The sequence below is a fragment of the Heptranchias perlo genome, chromosome 31 (genome assembly GCF_035084215.1).
Source record: "Heptranchias perlo isolate sHepPer1 chromosome 31, sHepPer1.hap1, whole genome shotgun sequence".
NCBI classification, from domain to species: Eukaryota; Metazoa; Chordata; class Chondrichthyes; order Hexanchiformes; family Hexanchidae; genus Heptranchias; species Heptranchias perlo.
The window spans coordinates 18,443,404-18,457,137 of record NC_090355.1 but is presented as its reverse complement, the minus strand read 5'-3'; the positions used below and the strand labels follow the sequence as shown (position 1 = coordinate 18,457,137).

The following is a 13,734-nucleotide window of genomic DNA, read 5'->3' as shown; positions in this document are numbered from 1 at the left end:
CAATGCCTGTGGTGTCTTAGGGAAGCTTTTATTATTTCCAAACATTTGGCTTGTTGGAAGTAAAGTAGTCACTTACATATTCTTGGCAAAATGAGTTCACTATTTATGATCGAAAAATACACATATAACCATGTAGCTCCATTCAAATGGCATAACTAAGAATTTATTTGTGCTTTTGACATTTTTATACTTTTAACAAAATAAACACTTGCAAATACTTCAATCTACTGTAAATCCAAGCATGGCAGATGCTGAGCGATCATCAATAATACTGAGGGATATTTGCCTCTTGAGACAGAGAAATTGTAATCATCAATAAAATTAATCTTCAGTGAAGCTAAAGTACTTGACATTTTGTTCGATGGGAGAGGATTCCCTGTGTTTCTGTTTGTGCAGCCTGCCAAGGAGAGGCCTCAAAGGACTCTTAGTGTACTGACCACTTATAGGAATAGAGGCCTCCAGCATGTGCAGAAGGGTGAAGTAGTTTGTCATTAATCACAGCCGATGTCAGCACGTGGCACAGAAACCTTATTTCAGATCACTTGCCTCTAAAAATGTCAGTTCAGAAACCTTTCCCATACAACTGTCATGCTACAAGACTAATCCTACTTTTTAAATATATATAATCTAGTTTTATTTTGCTATTTCTACGTGTCATTAGACACTCTGGGACCAATATTGTAGTTCAGTTCTTTTGACCCACCTTGTATGTGTGTGTATATATATATATATATATATATAAAAGAAATCACATTTATATGCATTAGGCATACCAGTTTCCATCTGATTCACCTTGCTGCATTTATAATGCTGCAAATTGATACAATGTTCTAAGTTAACTGAAAAGATCTCATCTATGGTAGATAAGTCAGCTTAAAAATTCCAACTACCACAAGTGACCTTCTTTGAGGTTAATCAATTTGAATTAAAATTGATTCTATTATAAATTACCTTATCTCATCATTTTCTTCTGCAGTACTCCATCAGTCATTTCTGTTGATTTCAGCTAATAAAGAACTGCATTTATATTGCACCTTTCATCAGGCTATCCTAAAGAGCTTCTTAATTACTTTTGAAACGTAGACCTTGTTACGTAGGCAACTGCAGCAGCCAATTTGCACCCTTTGCAATTTATGTTCCACAAGCATAAATGAGAAAAATGACCATGTAATCTGTGTTAGTGGTGTTGGTTAAGGGATAAATGTTAGCCACGACACTAGGAGAACTCTCTGCTCTTCTTTGAATTGTGCTATGGGATCTTGTATGTCCAGCTGATCAGGTTTAACGTCACATCCAAAAAATTGCACCTCCAACAATGCAGCACTTACTCTGTACCGCACCGAAGAGCCAGCATTCATTATGTGCTTAAGTCCTGGAATAAGGCTCAGAACTCAACCTTCTGACTCAAGAGAGCTACCAACTGATCCAAGCTGACACTCAGGGTAATTTTAACTTAACTCACCAGGCAGGAAGCCCACAGGATCAGGTGGAATGCCGGTTTTACACCCCGCCCAATGTTACTCACCATTGACTTCAGTGGAGAGTGGAATCGGGCAGGGTGTAAAACAACATTGCACCCAATCCCATCTGTTTCCGGATGGGCGGGTTAGGTTAAAATTGCCCCCTTAGTGTAGGTACGTCACAAGTGTGAAACGTTGTAGTTGATGGGGGAGCAATACAATGGAAAGGAAGGGATTCAAATGGATGGAGTTAGCTTTGTCAGTGGAAAGCACCAGCTAGTGGTCCAACTGAGAATTGGTTTTGCAATTATTACAGCGTAGTTTAGAGTATCAGCCACTGTCAGAACATAGCCCACAACCAAAATGGCAAGAAGCAAGCAGTTTGCAAGCCTTTTATCTTCTATATGGTCAGGTGGATTACAGCTATATTTATTTACATATCTTCCACTCCTTTGGTTGAAAATGGAGCCATTTTGGAATTTAACTTCCATTAAGAGCATGAAGTGAGAAAAGGCCAGGTTGCCTATAAAACCCTCTCCTTCCACAGATCATACACAATCTACCACACCTACTGAATCTATAGCCTGGATGTTCTACTTAACAATCCCTTGATCTCCAGTTTGCTGGCGCCTTGGGATGTTTTACTATGTTAAAGGTGCTATATAAATGCAAGTTGTTGTTGTTATTGTAATGATGGGTTCACCTGATGTTTGGTCACCAAATGAAATGAATAACTGTCTAGGGTGGCAAATGTCATTTGTTCTCTTTACATAGCTGCTTCAAACACTAAGTATAATGATATGTCCTTTCTAATCAGGATTGTACTGAGAGTAGGGAGTTACTTACACCTTTTTGTCTATGAGTGTTTTGTTTTCAGGCTGATTTTTAATTATTTCCCATTTCGAAACATTTAAACTTTTGAAAGTTCTTTGTTGGTTTCGTGTTTATTAAAACCTTTTTTCTAGAAGTTTCTCCCTAGCTCAAGCGCAGCTCATGGTTTTCAATTTCAGATTCATGTGCTTAAGTCCAAGACTTACTTTTGGATTTTAGTTCAAGTCTTAGTTCTTGTGGCCGGAATTGCTATAATCGTAGGAATCCGATGCTGGTGCAATGTTTGTTTGTTTATGTTCCCTAAGTGGTTGCAGCATGAAACTGGACTCTAGTAATGCTAAGGTGCTGCGTTGTGGCTGGAAGGGGCAAAGTTAATAATGACAGGATTTCCTGACATTTGGAACAAAATAGAAATGACTGCCAGTGTTAAAGGTGCTGCTGGAACTCCCCTCAGACCTGGAACCTTGACCGCTGAACTCTGCTGTTCATGATTGCTTTCTTTCTATAACATGTCTGGCTTTGGGAAACCAACAAACAAGTCACTTTGGAAAATTAATGCACATAGAAGTCATAAAACTAATGGCAAACATCTAGAATCGCTGGTATGACGATTGTATCCAGTTCTGCTCACCTTACCTTCAACAGAACATGGACGCACTTGAAAAGGTAGAAAGGAGAGAAACATTAATGATTCACAGACTCAAACAAACTATTCTGAAGCTCAGATTGTTCTCATTAGAAAATACATGCAAGAGTGATAATGACCGAGATCCAAGTAAATGAATGCACTTGATGATATGAGAGATACATTCTTTCAGTTAAAGCCTGGACTTAAGCACATGAATCTGAAACTGAAAACCATAAGCTGAGCTTGAGCTAGGGAGAAACTTCTGAAAATTCTGAAGTAGTGGCATGTGGAAGAGGCTGTTACCCTGTGCAGTTAATACTGTGCCTATCCATCTGTACAGGTTTCTGTTATGGTAGAATTAATTACAGCAGAGAATGCTCTTAACTCTAGATTCACTATAGATGGCTGGGGGAGGCAGGGGATAATGTTACTAAAGCTCTTCCAGAACGAACTAAATGGACTAAACAGTCTTCAAGTTTATGATTGATAAACATGAAATTTAAAAATCATCTGAAAGTAAGAACATAATTGAATAAAATAACATCTTAGCACAAAAAAGAAAATGACCTCTACACTTTAACTGTTTAATAATAAATCTTGGTTATAGAGCAATGAATATCAATTTCAGAAACAGTCTAACTGTAGAATAAGGAATCAATCTATGGTATGAGTAACCTATTGTTTATCAATTTGAGTCAATTTTTACAGGTGTACACCACTTACAAAGACTGAATTCATGGGGCAACCTTAGAGATGCTACAATTAGTCTTAGCACTCCAGGTTAGGGAGGGGAAAATCAGCCAGGGTTCCCAAATGTGATCACTTCCCCTGTGTGCATATCAAGTGAGGATAGGTACAGGCTTATGATTATCTCACCCCCTGGAGTCGAATTGTCAACTGAAACTCGTTTAGCTCATGCACGTAAAGGTCAAGGTACCATAGGGTGCCTGGTATCCGTGGAAACGTACCCTAGCAATAGCTTCAGAAGAGGAATAAACAGGAGAAAATTGGATCAGTGTTTTTTTTTAAAAAAGGCCCAATTCACATATTCTAAAGTTTGCTTTTGGGACATAGTTACTGACAGCGTCTATATTGATTTTACTGCAATGTTTTACTTGTTTTGAAGGTGCAGCCTCTTTGGTTTAAAAAAAAATTAATAAGTTTGATTAAGACCAAATTTGTACCATGGAAGTATATATTAGATTTAGAAAAGCTTTACTCTGTTCTGCTTACTCAGTGCAAAAAGCCAGTCAAGCTTTGAAATCGTCAAGTGGGTTTAATCTCTAAAGGATTGATTTCAAAAAATCTCAAAACAAATTGTTTGATTGTTCCCAGTCTGTTGAAATGAGTCCAAAATAATTCATTTTTCACCATAACTCTAAGAAAAGGAATATTTTGTGTATTATCCCTTTGTAACCGAGTTGGCTACTAATTTTAGAGAAAAATATTTTCTCACAAGAGACTATCACCTAATACCTAGGATTAAATGTGGGTTGATAACAAACGGCCCAGGACACAGGATTTTCAACCAATCAGGAAAAAAAAAGATTTAATATACCGTAAATATTGCTTAAGATCTATGTTCTACAAGGACTCTGGCATTGAAAAAATCAGCACCCATCTTACATGGTATTTAATGTAATTCTTTTCTTTGTGTTGGCACTGCAGTTAGACTGAACATTCAATTAGCAGTAATCTCACCTCCGATTAACCTCACTGCTTTGTGGTATTATCTCTATGAAAAAAATTGCAGGACAAGTTATTTGAGCGCACGGTTCCTTGTGTTTTAAAAAAAGAGATCCCAATTACCACACCTTATAAATGGAGTTAATAAACGTGCTCGGGTTAGTATGTTTTTTTCTCATGGATAGAAGAATAACGTTTACGAAGTATTCTCTGGAATCAGGATCTTGTGAGGCCTGAAAATGAGGACAACTGTTGGACATTATTAAGTAATCTGAGATTTAACAAACACCTTCCATATTCTGTGGTAATTCATGCTGTTTTTCTTTCTCTCAACACATTGCAGTTAGATAAAAAGATTTATAAATTTGATAGTACAGATGGTTTTTTTTTAATTCAGATGTTTTGTGTTTTTAATTAGAATTATATGCCTTGGCAAGGTTTAAAATAAAAACTGTAAAATAATCTTCAAACTTTCCTGAAGATACATCTGTGAAACATTTTCTACCTAACTGGACTGTTAGATTCACAGATAAGCATACAGTTAAACTCCCTTATATGGTAGCTATTGGCTTTCTATATTTGTATTGTGATCATAAGTAAATCCTTGGGCTCAATTACTAATGATACAATTCTGACAATAATAAATCCTTCACTAAATTTTACAATATTAAAACATTTAAAAATCTAAACACACAGCTTCCATTTTACGGCTATACTCGTGCTGCTCCACGAGCATCATGTGGACTGTCATGGTGTCAGCACACTAGAAGGTTGTTGGGTTCAAGTCCCACTCCAGAGACTTGAGCACAAAAATCCTGGCTGACATTTCAGTGCAGAACTAAGGGAGTGCTGCACTGTCAGAGGTGCCGTCTTTCGATGAGATGTTAAACTGAGGTCCCGTCTGCTCTCTCAGGTGGACATAAAAGATCCCATGCCACTATTGTGAAGAAGAGTAGGGGAGTTCTCCCCAGTGTCCTGGCCATTATTTATCCCTCAACCAACATCAATAAAACAGATGATCTGATCATTATCACACTGCTGTTTACGGGACTTTGATGTGTGCAAATTGTCGGCCGCATTGTCTACATTTCAACAGTGACTAGACTTCAAAAGTACTTAATTGATTGTAAAGCTCTTTGGGACATTCTGGGGTTGTGAAAGGCACTGTATAAATGCAAGTCTTTCTTTTTCTTTTTCCTACTGATGTCACAGGTTGACACCATCTGGTCCCTTACACTAACTGTTCAGCTCATGATGTCATGCAATGGGACAGTGACAAAAAGAGGAAAGAGCAAATTTAGAATTTAAATGAATTCAGACTTTTGAATATTGTGTTTTAGTAAGAAGCCAAATACTTGCCAGGATTTGATATTTACTTGATAGTGGCCATATCCATCTGGCTAGCTTTTACCAGTCGAAACCTGTTGAAATGCCAGCTTGGGCAGTAAATATTCCACTCACCTTCACTTTCCACTGAGGTACAACATACTCTAACTGTACAAATGATCTCGGATGGTGATTGTACAATAGAGATCAGCCAAGCTATTTATTTTTCAGATCTGTAAAGGCTGTGGAGGAGGCCTTAAATAAAATGATATGCAAACTCCAAACTCCAATCAGTTGTCATATCACTTTGCAAATCAGAGTCCAAATGTGACCAGTCAGGAAGATTTTAGAAGTCCCTCCCCCTGCATTATAATCTGTCATAACCACTTTAAATATGTGACAGCTTCCACCCACCATATTGTCATTCAAGCAATCGCGACTGTTCTTTAAAAAGGTAAATACTAGTGAAATGAATGGTTAAACACTGCAGGAGAATGATGAGTGACAACAAAACCCACAGATACCCATCCTTGCTTTGTTGAAATTCCATTCAACATTTCTCCAATATCTTTGTTTTTAAAATCAGACCAAGAAAGGAGTTTGCAGAAATAAAACAGAAAATGTTGGATGCACCAAAATGGATGGGTCTGTACCTGAAACTTTAGCCTGCCCTTTCCTCTTCTCAGCTGCTGATGGACTTGCTGTGTACTTCCAGCAGTGACAGTTTTGTTTTGCAGGGTTTACCAGTGTAGTTCAGATCTGTAAATTCTGAATTAAATTAACTTCTGGTATTTTACTGTTGGAATTCAAAATGGTCCGGCTGCTATCTTGACTTTTAATCAGTCTCAACCCAAACTTTGATCTGTCTAATCTTTGAGCTTGTTCAATGTGAAGGGAGAGACAGGGAGGTGGGACAACTTCATCACCACATCCTCCTCCATTTAAGATAAAACCACAAATCAAACTATTTCAAGACAAAGTTAGTGAGCATTTAAAAATGCAAGAGTGTTACAAATTTTGGGTCTGTCTTAGATAGTCTCCTGGCTACAGCAGCGCTGGTTACTTTCATACGTGGTCCTTACGTACTGCCAAACGTCTAATTATACAATAACAAAACCCAAGGGTGTAAAAGGAGGATCACCTTGTGATATGAACTGGATCTCATGGGATAGATTTTCAATGCAGTGCCCAGGTGTAAAACCAGTGTTGTGATGAGACACCCGCGATAGAAACCGTCCGATCTTCATTCCCTTTAATTTCAGCGGAAATGAAAATCAGGTGGTTTCTATAACGGGCGGCCAAGCTGCAGCATCAATTTTTGCCCAGGCGGCCAATTGAAAAATTACCCTAATGTCTTTTGTATGTGCCCACATGTGCACTTCTCCAATATTTCTGAATGTGGACTGAAACACTTAGTGAGACAAAGCCAGACACAAATCATTAAGCTGCTTTATTTTACAGTCAACGTACAGAGCAACCGATGTAATCAAATGTCACTTTGCTTCAATTCAATACAGAACCTTCCTCAGGAACAAGAAAAATAATGTTAAAAATACACCATACTATCCCAATAAGTGGGCTCACTTAACTTTTTCTGGTCAACCTTCTGACCCTGACTAGCTCTGGGCTAGAGATGAGCTTCCTCCCCAAACTTAGCTGGCTGACCGATTGCCCATGGATCTCTTTGTCCTTTTCTCTTTATGTTTCCAGCCAGTGGGAGTGCAATTCCTCGAACTTCTTCCCCAGTGATGCGTCAGTGGCCTTGTCAATAAAATCCACCCCCCACCCCGCCCCCTCCAAAACCTTGAGGTATGAATTTTAAGAAAACATCTACTATTTTCAAAATGAGTAAGGACCATCCTGGATTAATGGGCCAGCGATGAGACAATTGACCCTCATTGTCTCAGCTTGAAGTACGCGTTGAGCTGAAACTTTTGACAAATTGGTTGGTTTCTCTTTGTACACAACGTCAAGGCCTGTAGCCTGCGCTTATTTTTAAACCTGTTGAAATTCACTTTATTTTAAAATACAACATTTAAACATAATTCATTGCCAGATCATTTCTGTGCAGAGAAAAGAGTGCTCAAAAATCCCCAACCGGGACATATGGGTTAATCAAGGATAGTCGGCATGGATTTGTTAAAGACAAGTCAAGTTTTCTTTTAAAAACAAATGACCCATTATATAGAAACAGGAAATGCAGTAGGCATGATGTATATGGATTTTCAGGATGCTTATGATAAAGGTGTCAAACAAGCAGCTTGTAAGAAAAGTTCAGACGTATGCTATAAGAGGAAATGGAGCAACATGGATTAAAAGTTGTTTGGCAGACAGCAACACAATGGGTTAGAAATTTATTTCGGCCTGATTTCGGGCATGGAACGGTTGGAACTCTGGGAGCGCACACCAGTAGCCAGAGGCTCGAACCCCAACCGAAATTGGGCCTCAAGCCTCATATGCATATTTCCAGCGAGCTTAGGACGTCCAGAGGCAGCTCGAAAAGGACCAATATGCTCCAGTTGCCTCGTCAGCAGCGGCCCTCAGGTAAATCTTGCAAGGGGTGGGGAAAGGACTAGCGTAGGCTGGTAGTCCTGCTCTCCAACTCGACTCTACGTGAAGATAAGTTTAAAGGAAAATACTTACCTTTTTGGTGGCAGCCTCCAGCCGTCCCTTTAGGACCACTGGTTAGGCTACTGATGAACCCAAAAGCCTGAGTGGAGCATGCAGGAAGCGGTTGAGGCAGAGACATTGTATTTTTTAGTGGAAAACAGGATAAATATTTAAAGAAGAGGAAGATAGCAGGGCTATGGGAAGAGCACAGGGCAGTGGGAATTGCTCTAGAAAAGAGTTGGCTTGGATACCATGGGGCAAATCACCTCCTTCTGTGCTATAAACATCTATGGTACTATCAGACCTACCACATTGACCATTAGTGATTTTATTTCAGCTACAAATTCTTGCTAAATGATTACTTTCTGTTCATAGATTTTATCGTACTTACATCATAATAGATGCTCAGATTTTGACCCATTCTTTCCATGACTGCTGTATTTCTGACTTTCAATTAACCTGAAGCAGGTTTAAGTTTATAAGTATAATTCAGTCAGAAATATCAAACATTTTTATAGCAACCCAATTACTGAATAGAAACCATTTTCTACACAATTACATCAACATTTTGTGTTAAAATTCATATATTTTGAAGTGTGTGTGCTTGGTTGTCAATTGCATCTTCTCAGACACCATCCAGAAGGTCAACCCATCATAACACATGACATCACTTCCTAGTTTTGTCTGACTTGTCTGGGAACAATTTTCAACTGATTCTCAACTGAACCATACCTACAATCTGAGCTTTGGCTGTCTTAGTTTATTAATCTAGAAGTCCAACCCTCCCAATTTTCCTGATAACATTTGAAAATGTCACTGGTTACCTTTAACATCTGAAATTTTTAATCATAACACAATAATGTGACTTAGGTCTAGCAGCACAGAAGGTAGTTCTGAGACCAGTGAATAAATCTAGAGTTGATCACGGGACGGTGGTTTCAGTGTACCATCTCCAAAATCCTAAATCATTTAAAATAAATGTGAAGGGCATATATTAGAATCATGGTGTTGAGTGTCAGAGTATGAAGACAGAAAGTTTATGTTTACTTGTTTGAATAATTAAGTGTAACATTATAAATACTTGAAGAATAAGGCTGAAAAATCCCAGGGATTTTTCCAATACAAAACACTTGCAGAACTCCCCGAGCAATGATGACTAAAAGTGGATATTATGTTAGTTATACATAATGAACAAGAAATTTCAAAGTATTTACAGGATTTTTAAGCCGTTATGGTTTTAAAAAAAATTAGAAAGTGAATAATGTTAAGTAGTCAAAGATACTTAAAGCCTGCCGGAAATATCGAAAACTCGGCATTTTTTCCACGACAAAAGCACACCAGTAAATATTTCAGACTTCTGCTAATGTCTGCCTAACTCTTCCGTGTAGTGTCAATTGCTGTTTACATTCCAGCTCAGTCTGAGATTTTTTTTTCCAGAGCTGCCTGCTTAGTTTTAAAGTGCTCATCCCTAACTTCATAGAAAATGACAACCTTCACAAACTAACATTTAACTGGTTGCAAATATTTCTGGTAAGTTTTTTCTTATTAGTTTTATGACCTATTGGTACATTGGCTCAATCCTTTACCTCTGCACTATTTTTTCTCCCCCATAGCTTCCTCCAGTCTTTATGAATTCTCAATATATCCACAGGGCATTACATCTCAGTCACTGCTTCTTGGTACTTTCAGATTCAATGTGATGGCAAGAAGGAACAAGATTTTTCCTTGGCGTCTAAAAATGGAGCATATTATTAAATATTATATCAAAGCCCTATTATTAAAAATAAATATGTAGCCTGCTTCTATATACAAAAGCTGATAATTGCTATGCAATCTCAGTTCTCTCCATTAAACTCCAACCAGACTCTTGCTGCTCCAAAGGGATGATTCAGGAAATTTCACCATCTTTCCATGGGTTAACTCGGGAGTTTGGTAATCACAATTCAGCTAAGAGCCCAATATCCTGAACATAAATCCAGACATAATCTAGAAACTCAACTTAATGCACCACCGTTCATGCAGGTTCAAGTGTATTCTAGATTCACGCAGGCTAGAAATTTATCCATTTCAAATTTAAGAAATAGTTGGCATAAAAGAAAATTGTAGTTCAAATCTTGCTATGGAATATGGGATCCTGCATTTTTAGCTCCAATTTTTTTCATCAGGTTTCCGGTGCAGAGGTGTGCTGCTTGTGTGAAATAGATGGAGATGGATTGATTAGGGAACTGAGTAAAAACACAACAACATGTGCATAAAAGATGAATACATAATTATTGTTAGTATTGTTCTATTATTGGTTTTCTTTGTATTGCAATAACTATCTCCAATAGTGTAGCATCGGTGAATCTGTGAGGATCAGAAGCACGATACATAAAGAGTTACTGGCTGATTGTAGTAATATGAAGTGATCCAGCCAATTGGCAAGCAACACATTAAATGTTAAATTGCAAAGTAGAGCCTAGTTAAAATTTGGTAGAAATTATTCTGTCAAAATTAATGGTGAGAACTGTCATACTGCTAAGTGAATAATTCATTCCAAATTCAGTGATGCCAGTATTTACCTGGAATGTCATCATTAAAGTGAAATGGGAACCAGTAATATAAAGGCTGTATTCTTAATTTATATGAATAAAAACAGTAACACCTATTTCTTTCCAAATGGTTATTAACATATTTACAAGAAAAAAATACATGTCCCTCATTTATGGAAAATTACTGGAGATTTCTGATTCAGAGTTTGAATGCAATAAGTTGCACAATTCATTTTTACACTATTTTGTGCAAAAAAAGCAGCACACAATAAGGGCATGAGTTGCTGGTAGTGACTGGGTGCACAAAAGATTGGCAGAAATAGAATGGGATATTTAAGCAAAATGAATACCAATAACAAAAAAGGATTAAAAAGGACATTATTTTTGATAAAGCAGAATTCCAATCATGATAAAAGCTCATTTACTATGATTGCCTTTCAGTATATTAGAGTTTTCACTGTGAGTTTCAATGTATCAGCAGCACATTAAGTCACTCAACTTGTAATGTGAATTCTGAAACTCTTTATTATACATAGTAGGTGAATGGTGAGTGACCCTGGAACAACAAATATTCATAATGACCAGGACAACGTTGTAAGCAACAACATTGCAAGTGGGTCATCTTGTGCCTGGATCATCACGGTGCGTCTCTTGGGAATCTCTCAAACTTCTGATCTCAATTCTATTTACGTTACGAGAGTGTAGCATAACCACAAAATCTTCTTGCATTTTTAAAATCAATGCAAATATGGATGTCAGGCAATTGATGTTACCAAAGCACACGAAAGGACGACAGGTAGTCACAGGGCTCATGAAAAGATGACAGGCAGTCACGTGGCACACATTCATTGCTGGTAGGTCCCAAGTAACCCCGGATGCCATTATGTTCAATTGGTATACTTCCTTCAACACTTAACAACCTTCATGGGATTAAAGGAGTTTTATTGTGGGCGAGCTTATTATAAAATGATTTCATTGTATCGGAAGCATGTTACAATTCAAATGTGGAACTCAACAAAGGGTGGAGAAAACTCAGAGCCACTTCCCCTGGAGCTGTAATTCAGAGGGTTTCACTAAACCTGTGCTCACACGTTTTGTAGATCAAATCAAAACTAAAATTTAATGCAACCAAACCAAAAGCTGGAAGAAGTAATAAAAGGAGCAACTTTTCATTCGAACCTCCAGGGTTTGTTCTGCTTTTGCACTGTATTAAAATGCATCTGTTGACATTTTTCAACCAAGTTTGAAAGTGCTGTGGATCAGCTGAAAGCAATTTGCTTGGAAACACAGCTGCCAGGAGGATAAGATTTTCCTTCATTCGTTTACTTTGAAATGCTTTTATAAAAGCCAAAATACACAAGGCAGTAAAATTGCTGACATGTGTGCTCCAAGTACCACAACTCTGCATTCTTTCATGTCCCTGTATGCTAAAATCACTGTTGTTTATTTAAAGTACGCAGAACACTTTAGCACTATTAAGAAACATGTTTTATAGTAATCTAAAATCCCATCACAGTATAAAGTCCCTAAATGTTTATTATTATTTGTAGTTATTTTATTTTTGTTTCATATATTTTTTATATGCTGAATATTTATTGAAAGTTTTATACAGTCCAATTCCCTTTGCAATAAAGTTATGGCTGAGATCTTATCAATAAAACAATTAATATGAAAGCTATTCTATTAAGTGCTTCATGTGTGGAAACCTTTTCAATATGTCGATTAAATAATATGCATCTGTGGAAAAGTGACCAGGTATTTAATTAGCTCCCTAACCCCATTGTTAATTGAAAATTTAATACAATAGTTTCTTGTCACATTCTGGGAACTGGCACAACTATACAGAGCAGTACAAATCTACTAACGGTTCTGGAGTAAAATCTTTTGAACTTTCAGTTGAATACACAATGCTTTTGTTAAAATAAAATATATCAATACATACTTGTCAGTTGTGTTTTATTTTGCTGGTCCGGGTCCGCGTAATAAAATGCCTGCTGTTTTTACAGGAGAAAATCTTAAACTCCTAAAGTGGGTTGATTTTAGAACGGAGAAAGTTTCAAACTTCAAACCAGGAGTTTGATCTGTGTAAATGATCTGCAGATCAGGCTGTGGCAGTTAAAGGTTTTTTTTTGTTAAAGTGCACTATTATGTCATGGTCATGAGTTTAAAAAGAGGTTTTACCTTATAATATGTTCAGACCTTGTTAGTTGTAATATGTACAGAATTATTTCCTGGTAATCAACTGCTGATTATCAAGTAATCACTGGAAGTTTATTAAATAACAACTATCATTCCTTCAGCATGGATGTCATCACATTAACTATATGGAGGGCAGTGGTCATTGGTGTCCATCATGACAGCCTCTGCAGACAAAAAAAAATTCGGTGTAAAATAAAACCCATCGCAAACTTCAGTGTATTTTATAAACATCAGTTAATCTCACATGGCACTGTTCGCCGACAAAAGTAAAAGAAAATTCTCTCTCCCTGCAACTGCTTCTCTTCCACTCTAATTCTTTCCATCTCCCTTCCTGTGTCTTTCTTTTTTGCCTTCTATTCTTTTCCTCTCTTTGCATTGCTCTCACACACTTTCCCTTGTCGATGTCACTAGTTCATTTATTTGGGGGGGGGGGGGGAAGCAATGCGCCATTTTAAATAATTCC

General features: G+C 37.4%; 1 long non-coding RNA gene across 2 annotated transcripts in view; it reads right to left on the bottom strand.

The window, feature by feature from the left end:
• LOC137300414 (uncharacterized) overlaps positions 1 to 13,146 on the bottom strand; it is a 58,722-nt gene extending 45,576 nt beyond the window's left edge. For both annotated transcript variants that reach the window (XR_010958083.1, XR_010958082.1), the window contains exon 1: positions 13,015 to 13,146. This is a non-coding gene — a long non-coding RNA (uncharacterized lncRNA). The remainder of the gene's footprint in view (positions 1 to 13,014) is intronic.
• Positions 13,147 to 13,734: the final 588 nt, after the last annotated feature.